This window comes from Cnephaeus nilssonii (assembly GCF_951640355.1).
Source record: "Cnephaeus nilssonii genome assembly, chromosome: 6".
Lineage (NCBI taxonomy): Eukaryota > Metazoa > Chordata > Mammalia > Chiroptera > Vespertilionidae > Cnephaeus > Cnephaeus nilssonii.
The window spans coordinates 27811398-27823544 of NC_137077.1; positions in this window are offsets into that span (position 1 = coordinate 27811398).

The following is a 12147-nucleotide window of genomic DNA, read 5'->3' on the forward strand; positions in this document are numbered from 1 at the left end:
TTGCATGAATTTCATGCATCAGACCTCTAGTTGTATATAATCCCCATCATAATTAACTTTACCTTTATGACCAGTATTGTTCTGTTACAATGTAATATATAGCATATGATTTTTTTTCTATATGATATATATGTGTGTGTAAATTGCAGTTGAATAAAGTAAAGATGTTTATATCATTCTCAAGCATTTTAAAAACTTAGTTGACCTCATTAACAGAATTGACCTATGATGATTATGCCTTTATAATTCTAAATCTCTTTCCGAACAAGCTTTGAAAGATAATCTTTTATTTCTGTTACTTATGGTAATGTTTTATTCAATATGTAATGTTAGTAATTAACCAAATTACATGGGCTTAATTTATTTTTTTTGCAAAAATACTGATGAATACTTCCACTTTTCTAAGGATTTGAAAGCATGTGTGAGCCTAAATAATTGAATGGCTTTGCTAATTTTCCTCATCATGTATACTTAAAATTACAATTATCTTTTCAAGGTAATGATTCAGTAATCATTTTACTCTTTTAAATTATTCTTGGGGTGTTTTTTTGTTTCATAAGGTTTTAGTTTCCTGCTATGTTTATAATAGTTGAAACATGATAGCTAATAATAATTTCAAATTGGATATTCACCCCTTTTATCTTCTCTAAAAATTTGTCAGTTTTTGTGTAGAGGCTAGTCATTTTCTTTGATGCTCCTTTAGTTTTTTCTCCAAGGTTAGTACGTAAGCTAAAATTTTAGTTAGCTATTAATTACCTGAAGTTGGTCAGTAGAACAAAATTGGCTGTGGTCTTCAAAAACAGTCATTCTTCCATGCTGTCACCAAAAGTAAGGTTCTCTTCTTTTCTATGGCCGAGTAGTGTCCCATTATATAAATATATCACAGTTGTTTGTTTGTTTTTTATCCGCTCATCTACTGATGGGTACTTGAGTTGCTTCCAAATATTGGCTATTGTAAATCATGCTGCAATAAACATAGGGGTGCATATATTTTTTCCAATTATTATGTTAAGTGAAATAAGCCAGTCAGAGAAAGACAAGTACTATTTGATTTCACTTATATGTGGAATTCAACGAACAAAATAAACCAACAAACAAAATAGAAACAGATTCAGAGATACAAAGAACAGACTGACAGCTGTCAGAGGGGAGGGAGTTTGGGGGGATATGTAAAAAAAAAAGTGAAGGGATTAAGAAAACACCCACAAAAACCAAAAACCAAAAAACAACAACTCATAGACACACACAGTATGGTGATTACCAGAGGGAAACAGGGTGGGGTGAGGTAGATAAGGGTAAAGGGGGAATAAATGGTGATGGAAGGAGATTTGATTTAGGTGGTAAACACACAATACAATATGTAGATTTTATCAACCAATGTCATCCCAATAAATTCAATTAAAAAGAAACAAAAAACATTCTTCTGTAATACAGCTGCTGTAATTGGAAGCTTAAATGAGCATTACTTTAGTGAATGCACACTCCACAGAAATAATGAGTCTAAAAGGCTGAGCCATGCAGCTGAGAGAATATGTTACTCATATTCTCTCAACTCCTTTATTACCCTGTAGAAATAAATATCCCAAAACTGCATTTTCAGAATTAAAGTGGAATCCTACAATTACACAAAATTGAATGAATAAAAAGTATTATTCCTCTGAAACCCCGTTATAAATAAACCTCAAAATATGCAGTAGTTCAAACAGAAGAAAAGTATATTTCTTGCTCACATTAAACATTAAATAAAAGTTCCTGATCAGTGCAACAACTGTCCTGCAACATCTTCAAAGCTTGGCTTCCAAGCAGCCTGCACAAGAGCAGTGGGAGGGAAAGAACATGACAAATCATGTGTGGGAAGTTTGGGTGGGCTACCCTGGAAGAGGTTTACCTCACGTGTGTTCACATAAGCCTGAATCATTGATTGAACAATCAGCTCTTTAGCTCTTCTTGGAGCTTGAATGAGAAAGCTTTTGAACTGAAAATAACATGGGCTCTCCTAGGTCTCCAGATCTCAGGACTTTTCAGCTTCCATAATCACGAGCCTATTCCTTTTAATATGATATGATATGTGATATGATCTATACTAATAAAAGGGTAATATGCTAATTAGACCAGGTTGACTGGACATCTTCTGGACATCCGACTTCCTTCTGGACAGTTAGGAGGTGAACAGGCCAGCAGGGGGGCGGTTAGGGGGCAGCCAGGTTGGCAGGGGGCCAGTTAGGGGGTGATCAGGCCAGCAGGGGACCAGTTAGGGGGTGATCAAGCCAGCAAGCAGAGGCAGTTAGGGGCTTTCAGGCAGGCAGGCAGGTGAGCAGTTAGGAGCCAGTGGTCCTGTATTGCAAGTCGGATGTCCAACTGCCGGTTTAGGCCCTAAGGGATGGGGCCTAAACCGGCAGTTGGACATCCTCTGAGGGGTCCCAGATTGGGGAGGGTGCAGGCTGGGCCGAGGGACCCCTCCCCCCTGCCCGTGCACGAATTTCGTGAACTGGGCCTCTAGTATGATATATAAATATCAGATCCTATTGGATCTGTTTCTCTGGAAAATCCTGACTAATCCAATTCCCAAGAAGAAATGTTATTCTCTCTAAAAGAATATTTTAAGATGTAGTTTGCTCAGTGTTACACAGAGTAAAGTTTGAAGCCAAATTGCCACAAAGCTTACCATCATTCTACTATAGCACATTACCACCCACCACAGATCTCTCCTCTCTCTGCTCATTTGTTCTTAGATGAAACAGATTTTTCATTCTTAATATTTTTGTAAGCTTTTGATCACCTGTGCTTTAGCTTTATGATGTCATTCTAACAAGTTTATGATACATGTTTATATTTGGCTTTATTTTCTTACCCTATCTCTTTGACTATTTTTCCAAAAGTTGAGCCCTTTAAAGTGCTGTCTGCTTTTATTCATAAGCATAAAGCCATGGTTATGCTTATAGGTATCCCTCTATTTTCTTTCTCATTTGGAAAAAATTTGTGTGGGTTTTTTTTTTCAGTTTTTCCTTGTATCAAGTATTTTCTTCTATGGTTTTTAGTTTGGCAACTACTCTTTTATATTTCTGCCCATTCTATATTACAAAGAAAGCTGCGTCTTAAATTAGGTTGCTCTTGCTGAACAACAAATTACCATAAACTTAAATATATATGTAAACAGCTTTCTATCTTCTGTTTCTATCTTAGCTGTTTACATATATATTTATTATCTCACACTTTCTATACATCAGAAGCACAATTCAATTGGATTTTTCTGACTCAGGGTCTCACCAAGCTGCAACCCAGGTATCAGCTGGGCCTGTGATTATTTCTGAGTCTCTTCTGGAGCACAGTGCTTGTGTTTAAGTAACCCCTATTTTACTTCAGAATGGCCCCAGAGTGCAATAGTAGTGGATGATGACAATTTGGATATGCCAAAGAGAAGCCTTTAAACTTTATCACAGGTATGTAGGTATAGAAAAAAAACATGTAGATTTCATTACTATCTGTGGTTTCAGGCATTCACTGGGGTCTTGGAGCATATTCCACAAAGATAAAACTACTGTAACGTAAAACATGGTTTGGATGTAGGGCAAAGTGGAGGTAAGGGAAGCTGAAGAAGTAGAAGCAGGAATACCTTTAAAAAAGCTCTCTTTTACTCCCGAGGGATCTGGATGAGGGTGGCAAGGAGAACAAGGGAAGATTGTTTTGAGAACTAATAGCTAGTCAAAAATCAGAAGGATTCAGTGATTGTCTGGGGAGGTGGTATGACCGGGAGAGAGAGACTAAACCTTAGGTGAGTACCGTACTGAGTTCTTACTTACATGATTGGGTTGATAGCGGTGTGGTAAACTGTGTTTGGATGTTTAATTTCACTACAAGAAGCAGTTTGAAGGAACAGATGTTTCCATTTGGAGATATGTTAAGTTTTAGAGACCGTTGGGGTTGTTCATGGAAGCTGCCCAGTCGTGAGTTGGCTCTATGAGTCTAACACTAGTGATAAAAAAAGGCAGAACTGATAGAGCATGCAGTTCGTTTTAGCAATAAACGTTCAGTCCAGAGTTAAGTTTGACAGGTAATGGAAATTGATTTGTGAAATATTTTCTGAAAAATAATCCACTTTGATCTCAGGAGAAGAGAGAAAGCTGTTTACATAAACTTTTCCACAGTTGGTTTTTTAGATAGTGTCATAAGCCAACGTGCCATAGATATTTTGGAAATTCCAGGAAATATCACAAGTAACATATTTCTGCTTATTTTCACAAGCCAGTGCATAGGCATTACACATCATATTTTTCCCAGTGTGTAGGCACGCATACTGTGGCTCAAAGGGAATTTTAAGTATGTAGCCCAGAGAAATACTCTCCGTAAGTAGAAGCTGTCATTTAAGCTACAGCTTTTTTCGATACATAACCCCAATGTCCTTCCTACTTCACTGTGCTGGCTCTTGGCTTTCTCTAAGCTAAATGATTCTTTTTCTTAGCATTTGTTGAAGCTGAGTATTTTTTATCAGTTTGTAGTACTATATTGCAGAAATCAATTTCTAAAATTAAGTTATTGTCCTATTAGATATAGCATAACAGTGAACACATATATGATAGGCATTTCAATTGCCATTTATTGATTGCTGACTGACAATTTTGAGTGCATTGCGATCAAACCAAGCTTTGTTACTGAATTTTTATTTTAACAGATGCTGAGATATAGGTAGTCATTATTATAACTTCTATTACAGAGAAATCCTCTGCCTCTGATAGACTTGTTATTTATTTGGCTAAGCAAAGACTTGTGCTTTGTCACTATAATAATTAAATTCTTCCCAAAGGAACTCCAGCTGAGAATAGAAACTTTCCCATGAGAATCTAAAGCAGAATGTCCTTTTACAAATCTGTTTAACCTCGTGGTCCTTATTCTTAGACTTGTTTTCCCCATTCAATGACAGTATGCAGCTATACTCTGCCATACCAGTTGCAAATGACACTATATTCTGTTGTAGGGATGTTTGAAAATACATTCACAAAAAGTATATTTGATCAAAGAACAATGTTGACAATTCCCTTCCCCAAGAAAGAATGGTGTTTCCACCTTACCAATGTCTTGGTTGGTTTTCTGCCCTATATGGACATATTTTTAAAAGAAATTTTCACCACTAGCCTGGTTCCTAAGAGTTTGGATTTGTTCCCAGTATTCCCTGTCCACCAGATTTCAACTTGCAATAGTGACCATTTGTGGAATTAGAGTTGAGCAGAAGTTCCCCGGACTTTAAACCCGGACCAGCCAGCAGCCCCTCAGAGATTCATCTCAGGGGCCAGGTTATGAAGCACAGTAACCTCTATTTTGTAAAAAACTGCTGTTTGAAATTTCCACTAGACATAGACGGTCCTTTGTTCTGTGAATTAATTCTGCTATTATTGGATCCTATAAACATGCTTGCTCTAATGATAGGGGAAATAAGCTCAATTGTCTGACCTTGCAAGCTGCTCCACTGCCATCCCTAGCTACTCCCATACCAGGTGTCTTTTAGTTATCTGTGCTCAAGGCTACTGAGCTGTGTTATGCTCAAGGCTGCAAGCTTCCTGCGAGATATCTGCTAAGCATACATAAGGCTCTTTTGAAAACTTTCAAAAGGGACCGGAAGCCCCATATTTAAGAGACAAAGACATTAGAAAAGTATAAAGGGAAAACTTCCTCCATGTTGCTTTGCTCAGACTCTGGAAACAATATTCCTCCGATTCCACTGGCGTAATAAAGACTCCAAATTAGACTTACTAAGGCGTCTTGTGTTCAGCTCGCTGATTTACAACATAACAGTTCTATGTACCCACCTCAGCCCAGTCAAGCATATTGTTCAGTCCTCTATTTGTTTAGGTGCTCTATTTCTTAGCAATCATAGATTCTAAGTGAGCTTTAATGTGTTAGCCAAGTGTTGGTGAATCCGAATAGAATTAATATGTAGAAATAAAAGGTGTTAAAGATGTTCAGGACAACCATAGATGGTCATAACTTTGGGAATGATCATAATGAAAATAAATAAACAACTTTGAAATATATTTGTGAAAATGTATTTGTACAAACAGAACGGGTGAAGGATAATGAAAAGTTTTCAGGTCTATAACAGTGAGATACCAACTGCCTTATTAACAGTGAAAAAAATGAAGAAGGAAAGACCATTTGGGTTTCAAGACACATTATATTTGAGAGCAAATTAATTATTAAAACAGCTATTAAACTTACTTAAAAATATATTACCTAGAATCTCAGTGACATTACCCAGTTTTAGAAAAGGAAAAACAAAAGTGTCTGGGTATGAATATGAACTAGTCTCTGTGGAGAGATGGACTGTGTTCCATTGTTTAAAGATATATTTATTTTAAACCTTTCTGATATAACAATTTCACTTACATTGCCCACGGAATTCTTAGTCTTGAACTCTTAATGTTCTTCCCCTGCAGGTTAGGTTCTGCTGAACAGTGTTCTCCTGCGGCAGGCCTTGGGAAAAGCAGAGCGCTCTGGCGTGTTTCAAAATGGTTCCTATTCCCCTCCCCTTGCCTGAAGCACAGGGGGTTTTTCTCTAATATTCACTCTAAGTGTCTGGTAGAGTTTGTGGAAGTAAAACTCACAAAGGGTAGGGGCCTCTCTTGTCTTAATAGGTTTCTGCTCAGGTTGTGCCATCCCTGCATCACTTTCCACAAAGGTTTCTGCTCAGATGGTTCTATCCCTGCACTGCTTTCCACAGAGGTTTCTGCTCTGGTAAGTTTGATTCTCTGTTTTTGCCTCTCCTTCTCTCCAATTTTGGTCAATTGATTTGGCCTTGTTAACATAAAAAAATAATTCAGACCTGTAGAGAATTTTTGTGAATTTGTTTGAGCCAAACTGTCGACCTATGCCAGGAAGCAGAACCTCAATGAATTGAGATAATGCTCCAGAGAATGGAGGGTTACATCTGTATTTGTACATAGCAATCAAAGGAAAGGGACATAGGTGAGTTACATGAAATTCATTGGTCATAGATTAAGGAGGTGGGATAAAGCAAAACGGAGAAACCTCTGGGATGGGTTAAAAAGTGAAATGATGGACATGTGCTTCTTTTACATAGTTGGATAAAGGATACTTTAACGTAATTAACAGTTGACAATTAACTTGATAACAATAACAATGAGGGAATGTCCAGGTGCCATTTGTTGTGCCCTAAATGATCCGGGGTAAAAAGGAAGTTACAAGTTACCCAGACATCTCACAGATGTGTTATCTTAGAGGCAAAAGGCAAATGGGCTCAGTAAAGATCTAAGTTGATCTTTTCAGGGAAAATATCAGCCTAGGACATGACTGCCCAGTATAACCTGTTTGTAGTTAAATATTTAATTTTCAAACCATCTTTTGTGGTTATTTTAGGTCTCTGAGTTGGCAAGACTGCCACGCAGTCCTCCCCTGAGCTTGTCAGGTAAGCATGTGGCCCCTTTCGTCCACACCCTGTAACCTCACTTTGCTGAAAGATCTAAGAGGTGTTGTTGCTTTTTCAGTTTGTTCAGCTTGTTCGGAAAGCTCCTTATATACCAAACCCTTATGTTTTCTTTTTGGGAGGGGAAAAAATGTTGGTAACAGATCTATACATCAAGCTGGTTGAAATGAACAGATAGATTGTTATTATAATTGTTTGACAGATGGGAAACAGACTCAGGGGGATTAAATAAGTATTTCATGATTATGCAACAATTGGCAAACCTGTACTTTAAACAAGCCTTAGCATTAACATTATACTCGAGACTTTCTTAGAAAAATAAAAACATATTTATGAAATGAACAGCTTTTAAAAAACTGGAATACACATATTTCAGGTAGTTGCCATCTTATAAGTCAGTAATCAAGAACTTAAATGCATTCAGGTATTATGCAAATAATATAATCATGTGAAATGGTATGAAATGGACAGACACACAACAAAAGGGGGTTCTGCACATGATGGCGAATTGAAGAGTGAATGTGCACGCCATTTAAAGGGGTTCATACAAAGAACAAAAGACAGGCTAAATTATCTTTGTATTTGCTATTCATCAGTTTCGCAATAATGTGTGGACGTTTGACCCAAATCAAATTTTAAAGCCTTCTTGTAAGTGATTAAGTTATAGATTTTTGGAATTTTTAAAAAATTTTTAACATGATACAAGACATAATTTAATTGCTTTTTCATTTTTCATTTTGAATACACCCAAACATAAGAAATCAAGATTAATGTCCACAAACTACTCTGGTTCAAGTCCAGAATTAAAATACCTCACAGAGAAAACCAAAAAAAAACCCACAACGAATACATTACCAAAAATAAAGTTGAAAATAAATTATAAGACAAACTAAAAATAAAATATATGGGAAAAATAAAAATACACTTATACTGAGAAAAAGAAGTCTGATTATGAAGCTTTGGTGCTTTTTAAATATTTTGTTAGGTAAAAATATAATATGAACTTTTGCAAACCCCACAACCTTTAAACTTCACAATAATATAGTTCTTTGGCCAAATTCTCAAAACTACATGCAATTGTCAGATTTTATTGTCCAAGACACTCAAGATTTACCCTCATAATACAAATGTTCATCACTGCCTTTTGCATTTTAAATCTTCTTTATAAAATAACTAGAGGCCTGGTGCACGAAATTCATGCACTTGGTGGGGGTGTCCCTCAGCCCAGCTTGCACCCTCTTCAATCTGGGACCCTTTGGGATTGGGCCTAAACCTGCAGTCAGACATCCCTCTCACAATCTGGTACTGCTGGCTCCCAAACGCTTGCCTGCCTGCCTGCCTGCCTGATTGCCCCTAACCACTTCTGCCTGCCAGCCTGATCAATGCCTAAATGCTCCCCTGCCGGCCGCCCCAATCACCCCCAACTGCCCTCCCCTGCTGGCCTGGTTGCCCCAACTGCCCTCCCCTGCAGGCCTGGTCCCCACCAGCTGCCCTCCCTGCAGGCCTGGCTGCCCCCAACTGCCCTCCCCTGCCAGCCCAGTCACCCCTAACTGCACTCCCCTGCCAACCTGGTCACCCCCAACTGCCCTCCCCTGCTGGCCTGATCACCCATAACTGCCCTCCCCTGCTGGCTATCTTGTGGTGGCCATCTTGTGACCACATAGGGGCAGCCATCTTATGTGAGGGCATTATGGTCAATTTGCATATTACCTCTTTATTATATAGGATTTCCTTCTCTTGAAATGACATTCTTTGTAAGTTTCTTCAGTGGCAATATATTGAAAGTAAACTCTATGCTTATTTTGCCTGAAATTGTTTTTATTTATCTCTTGTTCTTAAGAGATACTTTCTTTGGATATACATTGGATGATATGTATTTAATCTTTGTCCTCTGAAATGATTATGCCATTTTATTCTTCCTCCCATTGTTACTATTGCTACTCAGAAGTCAACTGTCTTGGCAATGTCTATTTGTGTCTGGCTTTTTTCCCTGGAGGATCTTTATCTTTGTATTGGCTATTCATTAGTTTCACAATAATGTGTTCATGTGTGGATTTCAACTTATTTTGTTTGGCAATTCTGTGATTTTCTTCAATTACATAAGGTCCTCAGCTAATATCTATGTAATTACATCCTTTCAACATTTCATTTCATTCTTTTGGAGCTCAACTGGTTATATGCTAACATTTTCTTTAGGTGTACTATGACATTTAACCTCTGTTTCATACAGTTGCTCTCTTCATCTTTTCAGAACATTCAGAATTTGTATACAGTTCCTTCAGATCTAATTCCAGTTCTTTAATTTTCTTTTCAGCTGCTATTTAACCAGTCATTTGAAATAAATGCAATATTAAAATTAGATCCCTATGAAATATTAATAAATATATTACTTACAGGTTTAGGGAAAACAACAAGAAATAGTGCAGTATTTTAGGGAAAATAGCTGGGAACAGTTACCATATCGAAACCTGAAGGCATAAGAAAGGGAGCAGTTATAATAAGCTGAAGAGAAAACTGCTTGGACAGCACCTCCTAATAAGATTTTTTAATCTTTTTAAAGAAATGTAGACAACTCAAAGTGACCCAGAAGGAGAGCATGATGGAGAACAATACTTCAGCCTCAACCTCCTATTCCCTTCCAATTTTCTGCAATGGGTCCCCTTGGAGGAACCCATCCAGAAACCAAAGAGCAAAGAAGCAAGACAATACAGTTCATCCTAGTCAACATCAGGGCACAGAGGAAAGAAGAGAAACTAGAGGGGCAAAGAGAAAATATCTGGCATGATGAGACATTGCTATGATCATCTTAGGCCCGTGGTCGGCAAACTGCGGCTCGCGAGCCACATGCAGCTCTTTGGCCCCTTGAGTGTGGCTCTTGCACAAAATACCACGGCCTGGGCGAGTCTATTTGGAAGAAGTGGCATTAGAAGAAGTTTAAGTTTAAAAAATTTGGCTCTTAAGAGAAATTTCAGTTGTTGTACTATTGATATTTGGCTCTGTTGACTAATGATTTTGCCGACCACTGTCTTAGGCTATATAATATTTTGGCTTAAAACTCTATATATGATTCTTATTTAAATTTTCTTTTCAAAGGAACAAAAATAAAGAGGAATAAGAAGCAAGTGTTGCCATTGCATTGTATGTCAGGGGAACTTCTTCAGATATATTTTCAGTCATTTGACACAGAGATCAGATGTAGTCAGTCCTAAGTGTTTTCAATCACTATAAACCCAAAAGGCCCATCAAAGGATTAGGAATAAAGTAGATACTATATTATTTGTTAAGGCATTTAATTTTGAATTAATGTGGCAAACTTTTCCAAAAAAAGAAAAATGTCATATTCACTTGTTTCAACTTTATTTTTATTCATCCCTTGAGTTACCATTATCATCATGATTATATTCATCAAAAACATTGCTATCAAAACCATTGTGTGACTGAATTTAAAGCTAAGGGAAAGCATTTCAATACTTTTTCATATAAGATAATATAGAATAGTATCAGATAAAAACTTAGGATAATTAATTTTCTTCTCTGACTTATATTCCAGTTTGTGGCAATACATCAGTTTAGAAGTATAATCCTTAAATAGTTTCAGTACAGCTCCATAAAGCCTAAAATATGGACTCATGAAATTAATTGCTCTTTCCTTCTTCCCTTGATCATTTTAAACTCTGATTCAAATAAACAATTTAAATCTCTCTGTGAAACGGTAATTATGCCAATTAGATTCAGTTGATTGTGCTCTTAAAAAATTAGAGCCTAGAAAATTAGTCTTTATATGTTGCAATTCAAATCTTTGTAATTCACAACTATAGTAAAATTTTCATGTGAAGTGACCTTCAGAATAATTCAGTTTAATTTGAAAGATTCTCGTGGATATTAAAAGAGCATGATGCATTTAGCATTAGGTATGTATCCTATATGTGTTTTATAATTTTTAGAGTTTAATTTATATTAAGTTACCTTGAGTATTTTAACTTCATTTTTGCAGGAATAGTGAACTAAATGTCTACAGTTTTTAATAGGAAGCTATCTTTTTAATTCCCCATCCTGCTCTGGGGAAAGCCAAAGAGCATAAGTAAATTCCATAATCCATTGTTTCCAAGACTCATTACAAATATATCTTATTTTTATTCACACTTTTCTTTGCCTGATTCATATTTGGCCTCATCTTCTTCCAACATCCCATTTATTTTTTTAAAACTCTTCTGCTTCTGGCCTTATCTCTGGTATACATAATTTGTGACCCAATTTTTGCCTTCTTTCTCATAATTTGTCTCTATTCAAAGTGTTTTTCTATTTAAACTAAATTCCCTGTTAACGGGTATTTTAAAGGAGATTCTTTGTAGAATTTTCTCAGTTTATTGTACGATCTTATTAATTTATAGCACTTTAATTCCAAACCATTCTTTTTTTCTGTTAATGTTTTGAAATTTCATGTTTCATGAGGTCAATATAATTCATGGCTGTTATATCATCTTCTCTAAATTATTTTTATGATCGTTCCTTAATATTATAAATGTCCTTTGAACTTTACAATTTTGCATCATTTTAATTTCTAACTCTTATTTTTTTAACTTAAAGCTACTCTTTAAGACTAAATGATCATTGTGTGTACATGAATAGTTAACATACATACATCAAAATGAGTTACAGACTACTGAAATTAATTTAAGAATATTTACAAATGTATAAAAGCTTTTATTCGT